This window comes from Antechinus flavipes, chromosome 2 (genome assembly GCF_016432865.1).
Source record: "Antechinus flavipes isolate AdamAnt ecotype Samford, QLD, Australia chromosome 2, AdamAnt_v2, whole genome shotgun sequence".
Taxonomy (NCBI): Eukaryota; Metazoa; Chordata; class Mammalia; order Dasyuromorphia; family Dasyuridae; genus Antechinus; species Antechinus flavipes.
Genome location: NC_067399.1, coordinates 60221640 through 60240947, shown reverse-complemented (window position 1 = coordinate 60240947; position 19308 = coordinate 60221640). Strand labels below are relative to the sequence as shown.

The 19308-nt window shown below is 37.7% G+C and overlaps 1 protein-coding gene across 2 annotated transcripts in view; it reads left to right on the top strand.

Moving 5' to 3' along the window:
- The window catches only part of PSKH1 (protein serine kinase H1), a 71549-nt gene that overhangs the window by 3612 nt on the left and 48629 nt on the right, over positions 1-19308 (top strand). Inside the window, exon 1 of one of the 2 annotated variants that reach the window (XM_051974962.1) lies at positions 4532-4669. The exons of the other annotated variant lie outside the window; for it this stretch is intronic. The gene's annotated coding sequence lies outside the window, so the exon portion shown is untranslated. Of the gene's footprint in view, positions 1-4531; positions 4670-19308 lie in introns of those variants that run through there. 2 annotated transcript variants of the gene reach the window in all.

Sequence of the window (19308 nt, the reverse complement as noted above, 5' to 3'; positions counted from 1 at the left end):
TCTCGCCAGTCCTCTCTGTATTCATCCTGTTGGTCATTCCTTACAGAACAATAATATTCCATAATGTTCATATACCACAATTTACTCAACCATTCTCCAATTGATGGACATCCTTTCATTTTCCAGCTTCTAGCCACTACAAACAGGGCTGCCACAAACATTTTGGCACATACAGGTCCTTTTCCCTTCTTTAGTATCTCTTTGGGGTTTAAGCCCAGTAGAAACACTGCTGGATCAAAGGGTATGCACAGTTTGATAACTTTTTGAGCATAGTTCCAGATTGCTCTCCAGAATGGCTGGATGTGTTCACAATTCCACCAACAATGTATCAGTGTCCCTGTTTTCCCACATCCCCTCCAACATTCCGCATTATCTTTCCCTGTCATTCTAGCCAATCTGACAGGTGTGTAGTGGTATCTCAGAGTTGTCTTAATTTGCATTTCTCTGATTAATGATGTGTAGAGGAAAGCTTTTAAAGAGAGATGCTCAGTATGTGCATTCCCATTGACTGCTTCTTGATCATCCCATAAAAGTGAAACAGGTCCTTCATGGTCTCTTATCAAAATATTTTGGATATACCCTGTTTCCCAGAGCTAAAGCCCAGCAAGCTGACTGTGTCCTGAACTTACATAACAATAATCTTTTGCACTCTGGAATGATATCATCCTCTGGCAAAGTATTGTTTGGATCAGCCACAGGGGTTCACTGAGAAATTTAGCTACCCCTGTTTCACAGGACCGTCCATCACATAGTCACAATACAATCCTTGTCACTGACGGGTCCTGTTCCCATTACAGAACTCTGGTTCTGTGCCCTGCAGGATGGGCAGAACCTTCAAGACTAATGAGAATACTGTTCTCACAGGACCAATGGGAGCAGTAACTCACAACTTAAAAATGATTATGTCAGAAAATAGACAGCTTAAACTCAATATGCCCCAAACTGAACTCAATTATTTCTTTTACTTCCAAATCCAACCCACTCTCCAAACTTTCTTACTTCTGTGGAGGGTAGCAAGGTGGTCAATAGCCATTTTAAGTGCTAACTAGATCCAAAACACTGAATAAGCGCTAGGGATACAAAAAAGGTAAATAAGCATGGTCCCTGTCCTCACATCATAATGAGATCAAGACAACATGCAAAATAATTATATGCATACATGATGATGCAATGTTTAAATGGAAGGTAACTTCAAGGGGGAAAAGTACTAAATGTGCTAACGCCTACAAAAGGAAGTGGATATGGGGAACATTCTAGGCATAAGGAGTTGGTGAGAAGACAAAAAATTAGGAGTGTTGTATATAGCAAATATTAAGTAGGTACCTGGGTCTTAAGTTTATGTGAAAGGGAATAAAAAGAAAGCTAGAAAGGTGGGATGGAAGTAGGTTTTGTTTTTGTTCTGTTATGTCTGATTTTTCATTATTCCATTTCTTGGCAAAGATACTGAAGCTGGTTGCTATTTCCTTCTTCCATTCATTTGACAGATGAGGAAACTGAGGCAAAAGAAGGTTAAATGACTTGTCCAATTTGTAAGTGCCTAAGGCCATATTTGAACTAAAAAAGATGAATCTTCCTGATTCCAACACTCTATGGACTTTGCCACCTTTAAAGGAGGGTTTTATATTTGGTCCTTGAGAGAATAGGGAGCTCACAAAGTTTAAAGGGCAGTAACATGATCCAACTAGCACATTAGGAAAATCATTTGTCAGCTAAGTGGAAGGAGGAATTAGGGGGTGAGATGAGGCAAGGAAGGCGGCTATTACAATAATCCAGGGAGGGGGCAGCTGGAGACCAATAGCAAACCAGACGGTTGGCTGCCTCAGAGTATGTTTATGGAGTTATGCGAACCTAGAAGCAATGAAATTTCACAACAGATCAGATCTGTCAGGTGAGTTGTTCCTGAGGAGTCAAAGATATTTTAAATAGAAAGTGTGCTATAATCTCACCAATGAAACAGGAAAAAGCTAGAGCCAACCAGTAGTGTTCTTCTCATCCCTAAAGCTGTGAGCCTGGTAAGCAGGAGACTGGTGGTACCCAGATTTACATCTGTCATTTTACACTTCTCCCTCTTTCCCCCATTTATCCAATCAGTTGTTAAATGTTCTTCCTGCATTAGAATTTAGATTAAGCCCTCATTTTGCCCAGCTTCCATTTGCCTAGCCTCCTGATTGGTCTTTCCAAATGGGCAGGCAACCAGGTGGTACCGTGGACCTGGAGTCAAGAAAAGACCCAAGTTCAAATGTGGCCTCAGACACTTATCAACTCTGGACAAATCACTTAGCTTTTTTTTTTTTTTTTGTCTGAGTTTCTTCAAATGTAAAATGGAACTAGGTAATAGAATCCACCTCCCAGAGTTTAGGTGAGGATCAAATGAAATAACATATGTAAAGGACTTTGTAAACCTCAAAGCACCACCTAAATGCTAACAATTAGTATCATCTTTATTAATCTCTTAATTAATATTTCCCTTTTGATTCATCCATTCTTCAAACAAACCACCAGGATGATTTCCCTGAATCATCTAATGATACTCCTCTACTCAATAAATTCCAATGACTTCCTATTACTTTTAGGCTAAGATATAAAAGTTACTACTGAACATTCAAAGCTCTTTATCACCTGCTGTATCTTACCCTTCCTAGACTTAATATACAGTTCATTCAAAGCTCTTTATCACTAGAGGATATAACGACTTAACATAGTCCCTTTCCTTGTATTGTGTATTGCAAACAGCCTTTCTATTCCTAACGCATGATAATTCATTTCTGTTCTCAGTATTCATTGTCCCTTTCTTTGAACTGCATACTGCAGCAAACAGCCTTCCTGCTCTGTGCTCCATGTTCCTGTGCAGACTGTTCTTCATGTCCACAACAGGCTCCTTTCTGCAAGGCTACCTGGTATTTTCCCCATTAAAGTTACCCCGAATCTGTAATATACATATATATGTGCACATTGCTTCTTGCCTTGAAGGCAAGGCCCCTTTTGTTTTTTTTTTTGTGCCGTGGCTTAGCACAGGGCCAGAAAAATGAGTCACTTAATAAACTTATGGATCTCTTGCCACTGGTCTTCTGCATTCTCCCATATTTGGATTTTCTACATCAATTATATTATTTTATATTATTATACAATTAATGTAAATAAATGTAATTAATGGTATATTAATAATATGACATATTAGTAATCACATTAATTATATCAATCCATAAATATTTATTAAATGCCTACTATATCTATGTGCCAAGCATTCTGCCTAAGTACTGGTGAAACAAAAAGAGAGAACAGACAGTCCCTGTCCTCAAGGAGCTTACAATCCAATAGAGAAGACAATATACATCCAAATACATGCAAAGCAAGGGAAACGACAACCCCTAACCTAAAAGAGTTTACAATGTAAAAGGGAAGACAACATGCAAACAAATGTACACAAAACAAACTACATACAGGAGAAATAGGAAATGACTAAAAAGGTGACCCATTGGAATGAAGAGGGAAGAAAATTTTCCCGTAGAAAATGGGATTTTAAGCAGGAAGATTTCAGAAAAGCCTGGAAAGACTTACATGAACTGATGCTAAGTGAAATAAGTAGAACCAAGAGAACAACAAGAAGAACCACAGCAACAAGAAGATTAAGAGCTGATCACCTTGGTTCTTGGCTCTTTTCAACAGTGGGATGATTCAAGGCAACTCCAATAGACTTGTGATGAAGAGAGCCATCTGCTCCCAGAAAGAGGACTGTGGAGATTGAATGTGGATCGCAATATAGTATTTTCACGGTTTTTTTTTTTTTTTTGTTGTTGTTGTTGTTTGCTTGCTTTTTTTTTCTTTCTCATTTTTCCTTTTTTTTTGATCTGATTTTTCTTGTGCAGCATGACAAATGTGGAAATATACTTAGAAGAATTGCACGTTTACTCTATAATGGATTATTTACTGTTTAGAGTAAGGGGGAAGAGAGGATGAAGGAAGAAAAATTTGGAATACAAGGTGCTCCAAGGATGAATGTTAAAAATTATCTTTGTACGTATTTTGAAAATAATAAAAAAGTATTATTTTATTTTATTTTTTTAAATTTTATTTTATTTAATGAAAAAGTATTATTTAAAAAAGAAGATAGGACTTTTGTTAGAATTTAGAAGAAAGCCAAGGAGGTCTGCGGTCAGAGAGGGAGAGACTGAGAGCATTTTCAGGTGTGGGAGATAGTCTGCCGGAGAAAAGGCCTGGACCCAGTCAGGTGGAACAGCCAGGTGGCCTGTGTCCTTGCGTTGTAAGTACCCTGGCTTTAAAACCGCGGTTCAGACGCCACCAGCGTCCTTCCCCAAAATACTCCGACTGCTAAATGATTTACCTCTTAACTCCGCTCCTCAGCGCCGATTGTGAGTCTTTTATAGCCTCGGTCTCATCTGCTAGCCAATTACAGGGCCTGTTAGAATGATTGACAAACCCATCCCCGAGAAAGCATCTCATGGCGATGATTGGTAGTCTCTCCTTCTATTAGAGAGCAAGCTCCGATCCTAGAGCCCGCCCTCCACCACGCCCAATGGGGGGGTGCGCGAATTGGTTTAACGTCAGGCGCGCACTTTTATGACGCTATGACGCTGATGCGAGAGGATGGCGGCGGCGGGAGCCTCCGCGGAAGCGGCCGAGGAGTTGAGGAAATTGTGTGGGGTTTGAGGTGAGCACGGCCCCGCCCGTTCGGCTCCACCGGGACCGCCCGCATCCCGGCGGCCTGAGGGCTGGTTGCCCCGGAGTCCGCCGACTGCAGCTCGGGTCAGGCAGGACGGAAGGTCGGATCAGACCGGGCCGGGCTGAACTAAGCCTCGCGGGGGTCGAGGCCGAGGAGAGCCCGGACCCGGCATTCCCGGGAACGACCTCGCCCGCCCGCCGCTCCCCGGAGCCAGACGGGCTCCTTCCCGTCCCGGTGGACGGCGGATGGCTGCCTCCCACCATTCCTCTACCTGTTGTGCGGGGCTCCATCTACGTTGCCCTAGAGGGGCGGGGCCGGTGTTTCTCTCCGGCCCTGCTCCTCCCCCCACCCTACCTCGGGGTGAGCCAGCCCCTCTCTTCGAACCCGTGGGGAGCGGGGCTGGCAGTGCAAGAGTGCAGACTCCCCCCACTTGGCTCAGTCCCTTCTCCGGCCTCCGTTTCCCCGACCTGTCAGATGCCCCTCTCAGCAGACTGCTGTGTGCGCCGCCGCCTTTTTTCGGTCCAGCCTCTCCCTCCCCCTTTTTGGCAGCTCGCTGTTTGTGGTGCCCAGCCCCGTGCGTACGGTGGCGCCTCCGCTGGAGGACTGGTCCTCCGAACATTTGGAGCTTCGAGAGCCTGGGACGTGACCATCCTCCCGGTAGAGCAGGGAGATGCTGGGATACCCCCGAGCTTCCCTGTCCAGCGTGCTTTGCGCTGCAGAGCTGCTCTTTTCTGTAGCTAGTGCTTGGTGGCATTAGCCCTATCCTGGCCGCTCATTAGGTGCTGGGTTCATCGACCTTTGAAACCGAATCATTTTCTCGTAGTCAATTACACGACCGTCTGTGTCTTTTCAACAGGTTTCTCCCGACGTGGTATCATTACTCTTGGGGCAGTGGGCAGAGCACCCCACCTGGACTCAGGAAGACCTGACCTAAAATTTTGCCCCAGATACTTATTAGTTGGCTGACCCTGAACGAGTCACATTAATCCTATTTGCCTCACTTCCTCATATATAAAATGGGATGGAGAAACAAACGGCAAGCCCCTCGGAGGTATCTGCCAAGAGAACCCCAAACGGGGTCCCCAAGAGTCAGACACGACTGAATCAAGTGAAAATCATTGCTAAGCATAACTTTGGGCTGAAGGCTATACTGCTTTATGGTCATTTGGTTGTGCTGTAGCTAACCAATCCCAATTCAGTGCTTCTGCCTACTTTTCTATAGAACCGAGCTTGAAATTTAAGATTCTGTTCTTATGTCAGAGCCCAAACCTTTCTACACAGCCCATTGAATTAAAGGCAGCACAACCAGGCAAAGTGAGTGTATGGTCTCTACTGAAGCTATGCTGATCAGGCAGTTTCCATTAATCAAGTTTGAAGGTATAGGTGTGTTAAAGAAACCTACAGCTAGGAAGTTTTTACTTGACATGGATTTTTTTTTTTTTTTGGTCTTGCCTACTTTGAGAGAGAGATAGTGTATGTATGTATATGTATATGTATATATAGATATGTGTAGGCATGTGTACATGGATCTGTGAGTATATATATATATATACACACATATATATGTACATACATAACATACACTCCTTTATATATGGTGTCCATGGGAGATTGAGAGCCCTTATGAATTTCCTATAGTGTAAAATTATTGCATGAGCAGTGCGATGGTTGGTGTCATAACATGAATAGAAAAATAGCTAAAAAAAATTAATGTTGCAGGTCAAGGAAAGGGAGAACATTAAAAAAGAAGAGGTGAAGAATAATGTGAAATGTAGAGAAGCCAAGGTTTAGCTAAACCCAAGGACTGGGTTTAGCATTTGGACAGTTATATAAATAACTTCCGGAGACAGGGGAAGACTAAATGCAGTTTGATGCCCAGGTTCTTCACACTCAACAAATAGGTAGGCATAGGAGCTGGAATTCAAAAGGAGGTGATGCTAAAATGGAGCCAGATTCCTTTCATATCAATCCTGGATATATGTCCCAACATGGTCAATGGCAAAAAATTCCCATATGTGCCAGACCCTTTCACTCTTTTTGGTAGCAAAAGACTGGAAACAGTGGGTACCCATTGATTGGAGAATGACTGAAAAAAATTGTGATCTGTAGATAATAGAGTTATTATGCTGTAAGAAACAGTATGTGAATTCAGAGAAACAGGGAAGTGAAGAAAGCAAACCTTAAAAAGCAGCATATCCAACGACTGTAATATAAATAGAAGGCATGTGAATTCTAATTGATTGTAATTACTGCTCTTATCCATACAAATTTACTGTTCTCAATCAGATTGCTGTTTGTGGGAGCCAAATGTTGCTGATAGTTACTTTGTCAGTTGATTTTATATAACTTGAAAAAGGGAAAAGTTCAGAGTGTGTGTGAGTGTGTTGTTATGAGAAATGTCTGTCATGCAAAAAAAAAAAAAGCCATACATATTTTTTTTTTTAGTGGAGAAGAACAGAAAAAGTGGAGGCTAGGATTCTATTATTTGTTCTTGAAGTTTGTTAATAAAATAAAGCATATTTGCAATATTAATTCAGGAGTTTAGCAGGGTCAAGGGCACAAGTTTTGTTTGTTTTTTAAAAAGGATAGTAGAGCATATTATTTGTAGGTAGATGGTAAGAAGCCTGTGGAAAGAGAAAGATTGGAGGTAAAGAGAGAAGAGAATAATTGAAAGAACAAGATTTCTAGGAAGGTGGGATCAAGGAAACAGCTGTTAGCTTCGGCAAAATAAAAAACTTCCTCATTGGAAGGAAGTAGGAAGAGTTGAGATATGTTCTTAATTACTCTAAGCCCCATTCTTAATGCCCTTCCTTTGAGATTATTTTCTCTTTACTGTATATATATATATATATATATATATATATATATACTACATGTACAGTATTTTGTATGTTATTTCCCTCATTGGAACTGTATTTTTTTGCTTTTTCTCTAGCACTTAGTAGAGTGCCTGACAAATACACTATAAGTAATAAATGTTTGTTGATTCAATGACTATAATAAGAAAAATAAGAAAAAGAATCATCTGTAAGTTTTTGTAATATTTGTCTCTCTGATTTACTTCCTGCCTGCCCAACTGTTATTTCTCAGTTTTCTTTTTCTGGATCTTTATGTCATGGTTGCTAACCATGAGAGTTCCCCAGGCTCTTATTTTTCTTTCTGTACTATTTTGCTTTGGTAATCTCATCAGCTCCCATGATTCAATTATCATTTTTATGCAGGTGATGTCAGACCTATTTGTCCAGTCTCATATCTCCAGCTGCCTTTTAGATAAAATAATGGCAAATAGAGCTAACATTTATATAGTGTTTGCTCTTTGTTAAGCATTGTGCTGAGTGATTTACAAATATTATTTCATTTGAACTGAACAATAACCTTGTAAAGTAGGTGCTATTATTATCATCTATTTTACAGATGAGGAGACTGAGATGGAAGTTAAATGACTTGCTCAGAGTCACACAGCTTTGTTGTTCAGTTGTTTCAGTCACGTGTGACTCTTGGTGACCCCATTTAGAATTTTCTGGGCAGAGATAATGGAGTGGTTTGCCATTTTCTTTTCCAGCTTGTTTTACAGATAAGGAAACTGAGGCAAACAGGATTAAGTGACTTGTCCAGGATTAGTTAGTAAGAGTTGGAAGCTGGATTTGAATTCAGGTCTTCTTGACTCTAGGTTCATTATACCATCTTGCTGCCCAAAGAGACATTGTTGTTTAGTAATTTTTCAATTGTGTCTGACTTTTTATTACCCCCCTTGGGGTTTTCTTGGCAAAGATACTGGAGTGGTTTACCTTCTCCAGTCCATTTTACAGGGGAGGAAACTGAGGCAAATAGGATTAAATAACTTGCCCAGAGTTATCCTGCTAACAAGTGTCAGAAGCTATATTTGAACTGGGGAATCTTTTTGAGTCCATACCCAGCATTTTCTCCATTGCATCATCTGGCCTGAACGATGTCTCAAACTGGGTGTCTTATGTCATACATCTTAAATTCAACATAGCCAAAACTGAACTTACTATCGTTTCCCCAAACCCTTCCTTCTTACTAAAATCCTGGTAGGATGCTAAAGTATCACTATCCATCCTAGTCATCCATACTTACCCCTACATATATTCCTGTCAAGTCCTGCCATTTCTACTTTTGTAATCTCTCATATGTACTCAGGTCTCTCCCCACTTCAGTCCATCTTCCATTCAGCTATCAGAATGATCTTCCTTAAGTATAAGTCTGATCAAGTTTCTCTACTCACACACAGACACCATTTAGGAACCTCTAAGTCTCCCTGTTCCCTTTAGTATCAAATGTAAGGTATACTTTGACTGTTAAAAGTCCTTTATAACTTATCCCTGTCCTACCTTTCCTGTATTCTTACATTTTACTTCCTCCCACATCCTCTGAGATCCCATGACACTGACCTTCTTTCTATTCCTTTTCTCCTGATTCCATTGGCTTTCCTTCAAGTCTGGTACTCTCCTCACTTACGTCCACATCCTGGTTTTCTTTAAAAACCTTAGTTTAAGACCCACTTTTTAAGAAGCTTTTCCTAGTTCTCTATCTTAGTGCCTTCCCTCTGATATTACCTCCAATTTATTCTGTATATATTTTGGCTGTATAGTTTGTTGAGAGCAGGAACTGTCTTTTGCTTTTCTTTGTATCCCAAATGCCTACATAATCCCTGATACATAATAGGAACTTAATAAATGCTTGTGGACTTTAGTAAACAAGTGGGATTAGGGCCTGAAGAAAGTGAAAAAGCTTATAATCTCCAGAAAGATACAGGAATCCTCTGAGTACGTCTGTCTTCTATATCAAATGAGAGGCTTGGACTAGATATTCTTTAAGGTAAGTATCAACCATAAATCTTATTACTTATCTTTGTATTTCCCTCAGTACTACCAGTAGTGAGTAGTTATCAATGTTTGTTGAGTTGAATGGTATTGAGTTGAAAACTGAACTGCTGCTCTAATACTTTGTTCAGGTTGCTTTGATTTCCTGGTTCATATGCAGTTTTGTTACTGAACTGGCTAAATTGTAGTGGGTAGAAACTTGCTTGCTTCTGACAGTGAATTTATGGACTTAGCTATGGTTAGAACTCTTATTTTGTTACTTCTCAGAATCATCTTCACTTGTCAGATTGCAGGTTCCATGGAGTCTGAAATAGATGTTCTTTAAGTTGGGCACCAAGAAATGACTATAAATTCTTGGTTTATAATCTTGTTCTATTTTTCTTTTACAAGGGATTTGAAAAGGGATTTTTTTTTCTTTCTTCATTTTTTCTTCCTTCCTTATCTTTTTCTCTCTTCCCTCTCTTTACCTTGGAGGAAAGCTGTTTTTTGAAAGGATTGAAAAGGGATTTATTTGACATCATTTTTCTTCCAGGAATTCTAGTCACTTTTTCCATTTAAGCTGGCTTATGTCAGTTTAGACGTCACTGAACCAGTACTTGGTAGAGCCCCAAGTTGTCCCGAAACAGTGATTTCAAAGGAAAGGAACATGGGTAATCTTATTTACCTAGGAGAGAGAGTCTATCTCTTAAAGAGTTTTTTTTTGTTGTTGTTGTTGTTTTGTTTTTTTACTGCTTGGGCTCTTGGATATCATCATAATAGCTAGTATTTATACAAAACTTTAAGGTATTCAAAGTATTTTGCACATAATCACCCATGAGAAAAAATGTAGCTCAAAATGTTGAAAAAGCATCAGAAGATCACTATACTTTCGTACTTAAAAAAGCCCTGATTTCATTAGTACGGGCATTCCCGCCATCAATTTAGAGGAGTTGTAATATACAACTTAATAGACCATCTTCAAGAATTTTTATAGCAAATTTATCAACCTTTGACCAAGCTCAGGGTGAGACCGAATTTGTTTAGGAGTCTCTCTGTCTCTCTCTCCTCCTCTCTCCCCCCCTCTCTCCCTCTCCCCTTCCCCTTTTCCCCAAGAACAACAACATCTTATATCTATTTAGTTATTTACATGTTGTCTCCATTACAATGAATGCTTCTTTTGGGGACGGCCCATAAGATACATTCCTGTCACCTACCATAGAGCCTGATATATAATAGTTCTTAATAAATACTTGATTCATTCATTGATTTTCGTGGTTTTTTTTTTTGTTGTTGTTGTTGTTGTTGTTTTTGCAATTTTTTATTATAATGAAAATAAACTTGCAAAATCCCATTTTCCCAATTTATGAATCCAGGGAAACTCAAACACTGGGAGGGGTGATTCATTCCCACAGGCATGAGCAGCTGTGGTGTCTGTACCATTGAGGCTCTGGCTACTGCCCTGGCCTTGTAGGCCTAACTTTAGAAGACATGGATCTATATTTAAAGCCTTTCTAGCTTGGTAGGACATGGCAAAGCTTCCTTTGTATTGCTGTAACTTTTAAGAATTTGGGATCATCTCTGTAATACAGTGAAGCATTGGAGGAGGAATGCTGGCTTTATTGGTTACCCTCTTTCTCGTCGTTGTGAGCTTCTGGCTTGCATTTTTTGGCTTACTGGGATAGAAGAAATCATTGAAGTTTTTGGATTTATCAGACTGCTGATTACTATAATCGTTTACTATGTTTCTTGTGTATATAATCCATTCTATTGATCTACCACTCTGTTTCTTAGCCAGTACCAAATTGGGTGGTTTTTTTTTTCACTTAATAGAATTTTACTTTTTTCTAATTGCATGTAAAGGTAGTTTTCAGTGTTCATTCTTGTAAAATTTTGAATTCCAAAATGATTTTTCTCCCTCCTTTTCTTACAGCAAGATAGCAAACAATATGATATAGGTTGTACATGCAGTACCAAATAGATTTGATGATTACTGCTTTATAGTTTTAGATGTGGTGTAGTCAGGTCACCTTTTGAATTTTTGTTTCATTAATTCTCTTAGGGTTTTTTGGGGAGAGGAAGGGAAGTTAGGCAATTGGGGTTTAGTGACTTGCCCAGGATTACATAGCTAGTGCATATCTGAGACCAAATTTGAATTCAGGTCCTGATTCCAGAGACATTGCTTTATCCACCACATCACCTAGCTGCCCCTTCCTTGATAATCTTGATCTTTTGTTTTTCAGATGAATTTTGTTATTTTTTTAGCTCTATAAAATATTTTTTGGTAGGTGGATTGGTATGGCACTGAATAAGTAAATTAATTTAGATAGAATTGGCATTTTTATTATATAAGCTCAGCCTACCCATGAGCAGTTGATATTTTTCCAGTTGTTTAGATCTGACTTTATTTTTGTGAAAAGTGTTTTGTTCTTGTGTTCAAAGAGTTTGTCTTGGTAGGTAGGTTCCCAATTGTTTAATATTATCTATTATTATTCTAAATGGAAATTTTCTTTCTATCTCTTACTATTGGGTTTTGTTGGTAAAAGAAATGCTGATGATTTATGTGTTTTTTAAAAAATACCTTGTAACCTTGCTAAACTTGTTAATTATTTTAAGTAGTTTTTTAGTTGATTCTCTAGGATTCCCTAAGCATACCATCATATCATCTGCAAAGAATAATACTTATTTCCTTATTGCTTACTCTAATTCTTTCAATTTCTTTTTCTTCTTTTATTCATAAAGCTAACATTAGTAGAATATTGAATAATGGTGATGATAATGGGCATTCTTGCTTCATCCCAATCTTATTGGGAAGGCTCCTAGCTTATCCCCATTGCATATAATGCTTGCTGATGGTTTTAGAAAAATACTACTTATCATTTTAAGAAAAGCTCCATTTATTTCTATGCTCTTTAGGATATTTTTAATAGGAATGGGTGCTGTATTTTATCAAAAGCCTTTTCTGTATCATATTAGGATAATTATATTATTTCTATTTATTATTGATATGATCAATTGTGCTGATAGATTTTCTGATATTAAAACAGCCCTGCATTACTGGTATAAATCCTTCCTGGTCATAGTATATTTTCCTAATGATAAATTAACATAATCTCTTTGCTAATATTTTATTTTAATTTTTTTTACATCAATATTCATTAGGGAAATTGGTGTATAATTTTCTTTCTGTTTTGGCTCTCTCCAATTTAGGTATCAGTACTATATTTTGTGTCATAGAAGGAATTTAGTAGGACTCTTCTTCACCTGTTTTTCCAAATAGTGAATATAGTACTGGAATTAATTGTTCTTTAAATCCATCTGGCCCTAGAGATTTTTTTTAGCCAGTTCATTGATAACCTTTTAAATTTCTTTTTCTAAAATGGGATTATTTATGTATTTTATTTCTTTTGTTAATTTGGCTAATTTATATTTTTGTAAATATTCATCCATTTCACTTAGCATTTCAGATTTATTACCATACAAGTTGGGCAGAATTGCTTCTGATTCTTGCTTTAATTTTCTCTTAATTGATGGTGAATTCATCCTTTTAAAAAATCCTTTTCATTTTTGATATTGGTAATTTGTTTTTATTTTTTTGAAGTCAGATTAATCAAAAGTTTGTTTTATTGATTTTTTCCATAAAAACTAGCTTTTAGTTTTATTAGTTCAACAGTTTTTTAAACTTTCAATGTTGCTAATCTCTCCTTTGATTTTCATAATTTCTAATTTAGTGTTTAATTGGTTTCTAAAAATTTGTAATTTCTCAATTTTTTTTAATTGCATGCCATTGATCTGCTTTTTCTCTATTTTATTCATGTAAAGTTTAGAGATACAAAAATTTTTCTAAGTACTGCTTTGTTTGCATGCCATAAGTTTTGTCATGTTGTCTCATTACTGTCATTCTCTTTGATTTATATGATTTGTTGTTTGATTCACTCATTCTTTAGGGTTAGATTATTAGTGTAATTTTGCTGTCTAAACTTCTCAAAGAATATATATGCTATAACACTTTGGTGCATATGTGTCTAGAATTGCTATTACTTTGTTGTCTATGGCCCAGCTTCTTAAACTGTGGTTTGTTACCCCATATGTGGGAAATTCTGTTTTATATCTTCCAGGAAAGAAAAACCTTAGAATATAGATTTGGAAAAACTGTTTTTCACTGATAGAAGTATTCCTGGCCTTCTGCTCCACTCTTCTTCAGGGCAGTGCTGATATTCCCACTTTTTTCTGCAGCCATGCTAGCACTGCTGCATCATCCCCACCACTCTCCCTGGCCTCATTTGCCTTTTCCTCTTCAGTCTGGCAAAAGCCATCCACCTCTGGCTGTGATTTGGTTGGCCCAATGTTGGCAGACCTTATTTCATTCATGCTAAGGCACCAGATCAGTCACTGTGGCAGTTATAGTGAAATACGTTACAACAACAGCATTGCCATCCCCAGGGAACCGAGTCTGTCTTGTTTTCCAGAAGGATGACTCAGAGCCCTTGGCCTGCCCCCACTAAGTCACTGTGGAGGACACTTGAACAAGGAAGGCTGACTGTAGAGTTATAGGCAGGAAGGGGCTCTAAAAATCTCATAAAGTGTAACTATATTTGGCCTTTTTAGAAAAAAATTTTCCAGATGTTACTAGAGCAAGAAGCTGCTATAACCCTTTGGAATCCTGTATTCCCCCTCCCCACTTCACCACATATAAAATTGATTGCATGTACATATTATATGAATAGAGACATATACCCCCTCCCTACACACACCTTCCGTACATGTCATGCACATATGAGTGCGTTTAAAAGCATGTATAAGGCACAGGATATTTGAGAAACTGTGGACATTTGTCCAGATTTGAAGATTTCTCTAAGCTAAAGGAAACTGAGAGACATCTTCCAGGAATAAAGGGGCACATTTGGGTTAAACCCCCCCTTGTTCCTTGTTTCAAGTCTGAGAAAGGCTTGTTTATTTAAAAGGAGAAAAATTATTGTGCCTTTTACAAATGTTTGAATTTTTCATATGAGAGGAAAAAATAGGTAGGTGGACTGAAAGAGAAGATCTTTGTTAACGTGGGTGTCTTAGATTGTTTTACCTTCATAAAGATGGTACCCCAAAACTTTAATCTGAATGAGTTATGGGTGTATGTGTGATGTTAAGATTTGTTTTCCTTGGAAAAGGTGATATAAATTGCTTATTTACTGTCAAAAATACTAATACTGTACACAAAAATTTAGATTCATGTCTACTAGAAACAATTTTATTGAATTTAACATTAACATGTATCCAAACCATTTATAGCTTGGATAGGGAGAGAGATCCAGACTAGCATAGTATTCATGCTTTCTGACATGACTACTTCAAAATGATTTCAGATAACAGGAATCTTGAATAAGAGAACAACCACAAAAGTTAAAATATATTCTGGAATAGTGACCAGTCAGTTCCTGCCTAGACTAATTTTCCTTAAGAGTTCTGTCCTTTTATTGTGAACACATCCAGCCATTCTGGAGAGCAATTTGGAACTATGTTCAAAAAGTTATCAAACTGTGCATACCCTTTGATCCAGCAGTGTTTCTACTGGACTTATACCCCAAAGCGATTCTAAAGAAGGGAAAGGGACCTGTATGTGCCAAAACTTTTGTGGCCTTGTTTGTAGTGGCTAGAAGCTGGAAAATGAATAGATGCCCATCAATTGGAGAATGGTTGAATAAATTGTGGTATATGAACGTTATGGAATATTATTGTTCTGTAAGGAGTGACCAGCAGGATGAATACAGAGAAGACTGGTGAAACTTAAATGAACTGATGCTAAGTGAAATGAGCAGAACCAGGAGATCATTATATACCTCAACAATGATACTGTTTGAGGATGTATTCTGATGGAAGTGGATCTCTTCGATAAAGAGAGCTAATTCAGTTTCAACTGATCAAGGATGGACAGAAGCAGCTACACCCAAAGAACGAACACTGGGAAATGAATATAAACTGCTTGCATGTTTGTTTTTCTCCCCAGGTTATTTATACCTTCTGAATCCAATTCTCCCTGTGCAACAAGAGAACTGTTCGGTTCTGTACACATATATTGTATCTAGGATATATTGTAACCTATTTAACATGTAAAGGACTGCTTGCCATCTGGGGGAAGGGGGTGGAGGGAGGGAGGGGAAAAATTGGAACAGAAGTGAGTGCAAGGGATAATGCTGTAAAAAATTACCCTGGCATGGATTCTGTCAATAAAAAGTTATTAAAAAAAAAAAAAGTAGTTTTAGAAAATAAAATTATAGTGAAAGAAAAAAAAAGAGTTCTCTCCTTTTGATGTTTTAATCTTGAATTTTCAAAGAGAAGACCCTATCTCTAGATGAGTGGGAAGGCAGTGATCCCATCTAGACAAGAATTTAGTTTGGCTAATACACTTAGTTCCATTTCAGAGAAAGGCCATAATCCTTGATCTTACCGATTTCCTAAAAGAAAAAAAAATCTGGAAAGAGTTTTAGGCTGAGAAATAGTATTAATACTTCTAGAGAAATGGAAAGGAAGTATGTGCTTCCATATACTATGTATATCTGCATCCAGTTATCCAGGAATTCAGGGGTCTCATCCTGCCTCAGGAATATCTGCTCCTCCGCCCCCAAGAAAAAGATAAGACTTTGTTTTGAGTGTAGGCCCTTTGGGGTATGGCATTTAGTTTGCATATTTTCTCTAAGGGAGAGAGATGATTCTGCAAAATTCCTAAGTCCTAGTTCTGATTTTTGACCTCTATAAAAAGGATGCTTATTTCCAGATGCCTTTGTTTAAAAATTAGCTTTTAGAATCTGCTACTTGGCTGTGTGAAGCCTATGACTGGAATGTGAACTTCTGGGCTTTCAGGAAGCCAAATGAGAAATAATTTTGTGAGGGAGAGAGAGAAAGAGTGTGTATGTTAAATCAAGTCCTACATGGAAGGAAAAATAAGAGAATTTCATTCCATCTAAAAATTATGTATTAGTTTAAAGAAAAAGTTTTCCATATTTTAAAAATTATATTATCTTTTTCTCTGTTGCACTGAATTAACAAACATTTTAGCTTTTCAGTATTTTAATGTTTTCTTTAGCATGCTGCAAATTTTCCTCTTTTTTTCTTGATCAGATTCTACCAGAGGCACCTTCGAAGTTACCCTCTAAAAGGATTAGAGAAAAGTAGACCAAGCACAGAAAGGTTGCAGACCCATGTTTGAGATTGGCTTTTTATTTAGCACTAAACATTTGTAAGTGCTGAGCTGACTACAGGGAATTAATTGTCACAGTAGGCCTGTGAAGTGGGTGGGTGACACATCCCATTTTCTTTCATCTCACCCCCAGAGAAACAGGGCACCATGCCCTACTCATTCAGCCTGATGAGAGAGTTAGGTCAGAACTGAGCTTTTAGCTTTCTCTTTGACCTACTGTATTTTCTCTCAGCTCTCAAACTGAACTACAGTTGGCCATATGGATATCATGATTTTTTGGTTTTTTTTCTTTTTTACTGACTCAGAGTTTAAGTCTAATTTTGATGGATAGCAGTGTTAGTTCTCCTCTTTGGGTTGTATTTCATCCATTTGGAAGTAGAGCAGTTGGTTCCTCAGATTCTAGGAGGCTGAAAATGTGGGGATTAATGGTATAAAGTAAAGAATACTAAGCAGAGAGGCAGAAACTTGAGTTCTTTTCTAAGCTTGGCTCTTGACTTGCTGTGTGACCTTGGACCAGTCATTCATCATTTTCTTTGGCAACACATACTCTGAATGGGAGTGACACAGAAGAGATGAGCAAAGCCCTTAAGAGTGATACACAAATTTGGAGAGCAAGTTGTTTAGCTTAACTTCTTTGGACCTGAGGTTATATGACTGAAATAATTATAACATTTTATGGTTTATAATGTACTTTATACAATTATCTTATATGTTCTTCACAGTTTTATAAAGTAGAGAATACAGGAGCAACTAGATTGGGGCAAGACATAGAGCACTAGCCCTGAAGTCAGGAGGACCTGATTTCAAGTCTGTCCTCAGACACTTCACACTTCCTAGTAGAGAATACAAATGTTAATCTTTATTTATTTATTTATTTTTTGGATTAAGAAAATGAGAGTTGGAGTAAGTATTTTATCCAGATCACATAACTAGTTAGGCTAGATTTCAACTCAGTTTTTCTGACAGCAAATCCAGCATTCTTTTCTTCTTCCCCCTACCCCAAGCAGGGCAACTCGGGTTAAGTGACTTGCTCAGAATCACATAGGTAGAAAATGTTATATGTATGTCTTGAGGCTACCATCTAGCTGCCTCCATTCTTTTCATTAAACCATAGGTACTTCTTGCTTATAAAACTGAGATGTTGTAACAGATGACATCTAAAGTCTTTTTCTATTCAAAAGTTATGAATCTATGACTCCATGATAAAAGCATATAATCTTTTTTTATTATTATTATAGCTTTTTATTGACAAAACATATGCATAGGTAATTTTCCAACATTGACCCTTGCAAAAACTTCTGTTTCAACTTTTCCCCTCCTCCCTTCACCTTTTCCCCTAGATGACAGGTAGTTCCATACTTGTTAAATATGTTAAAGTATATGTTAAATACACTATATATTTATATACTATATATGTATATATACATATACATATTTATACAGTTGTCTTGCTACAGAAGAAAAATTGGATTAGAAAGAAGGTAGGGAAGAAAAATAAAAATGCAAGCAAACAATAACAGAAAGAGTGTAAAAGCTATGTTATGGTCCACACTCATTTCCCAGTGTTCTTTTGCTAGGTGTAGCTGGGTCTGTTCTTTACTGATCAGTTGGAACTGGTTTGGATCTTCTCATTGTTGAAGAGAGCCACATCTATCAGAATTGATCCTCATACAGTATTGTTGTTGAAGTATATAATGATATCCTGGTTCTGCTCATTTCATGTAGCATCAGTTCATGTAAGTCTCTCTAAGGCTCTCTGTATTCATCATGCTGGTCATTTCTTATGGAATAATAATATTCCATAACATTCATATGCCACAATTTATTCAGCCATCCTCCAATTGATGGGCATCCATTGAATTTCCAGTTTCTAGCCACTATGAAAAGGGCTGCCACAAGCATTTTTGCACATACAGGTCCCTTTCCCTTCTTTAATATCTCTTTGGCATATAAGCCCAGTAGAGACACTGCTGGATCAAAGGGTATGCACAGTTTGATAACTTTTTGAGTATAGTTCCAAATTGCCTCCAGAATGGTTCTGGAGTTCACAACTCCACAAACAAATGCATCAGTGTCCCAGTTTTCCCACATCCTCTCCAATATTCAGCATTATCTTTTCCTGTCATCTTAGCCAATCTGACAGGTGTGTAGTGATATTCTCAGAGTTGTCTTAATTTGCATTTCTCTGATCAATAATGATTTGGAACATCTTTTCATATGGGTAGAAATAGTTTTACTTTCATCATTTGAAAATTGCCTGTTCATATCCTTTGATCATTTATCAATTGGAGAATGGCTTGATTTCTTATAAATTTGAGTCAATTCTCTGTATATTTTGGAAATGAAACCTTTATCAGAGCCTTTAACTGTAAAGATGTTTTCCCAATTTATTAAAAGTATATATTCTTTACAACATAAGATTAAATAGTAGTATGAATGTTGATGACTTGGAAAAATTAGTTGAGGCTAAGTCAAACTCCCTTCTTTTACAGATGAAGATATTGAGCCCCAGGGAGATTAAATTTGTTGTTCAGGGTTATTCAAGCAGTAAACCTTACTGGCCAGGATTTTTTCACTTTTAATCTTTTCTAGCAAGTATGTACAGTTTATTCAAC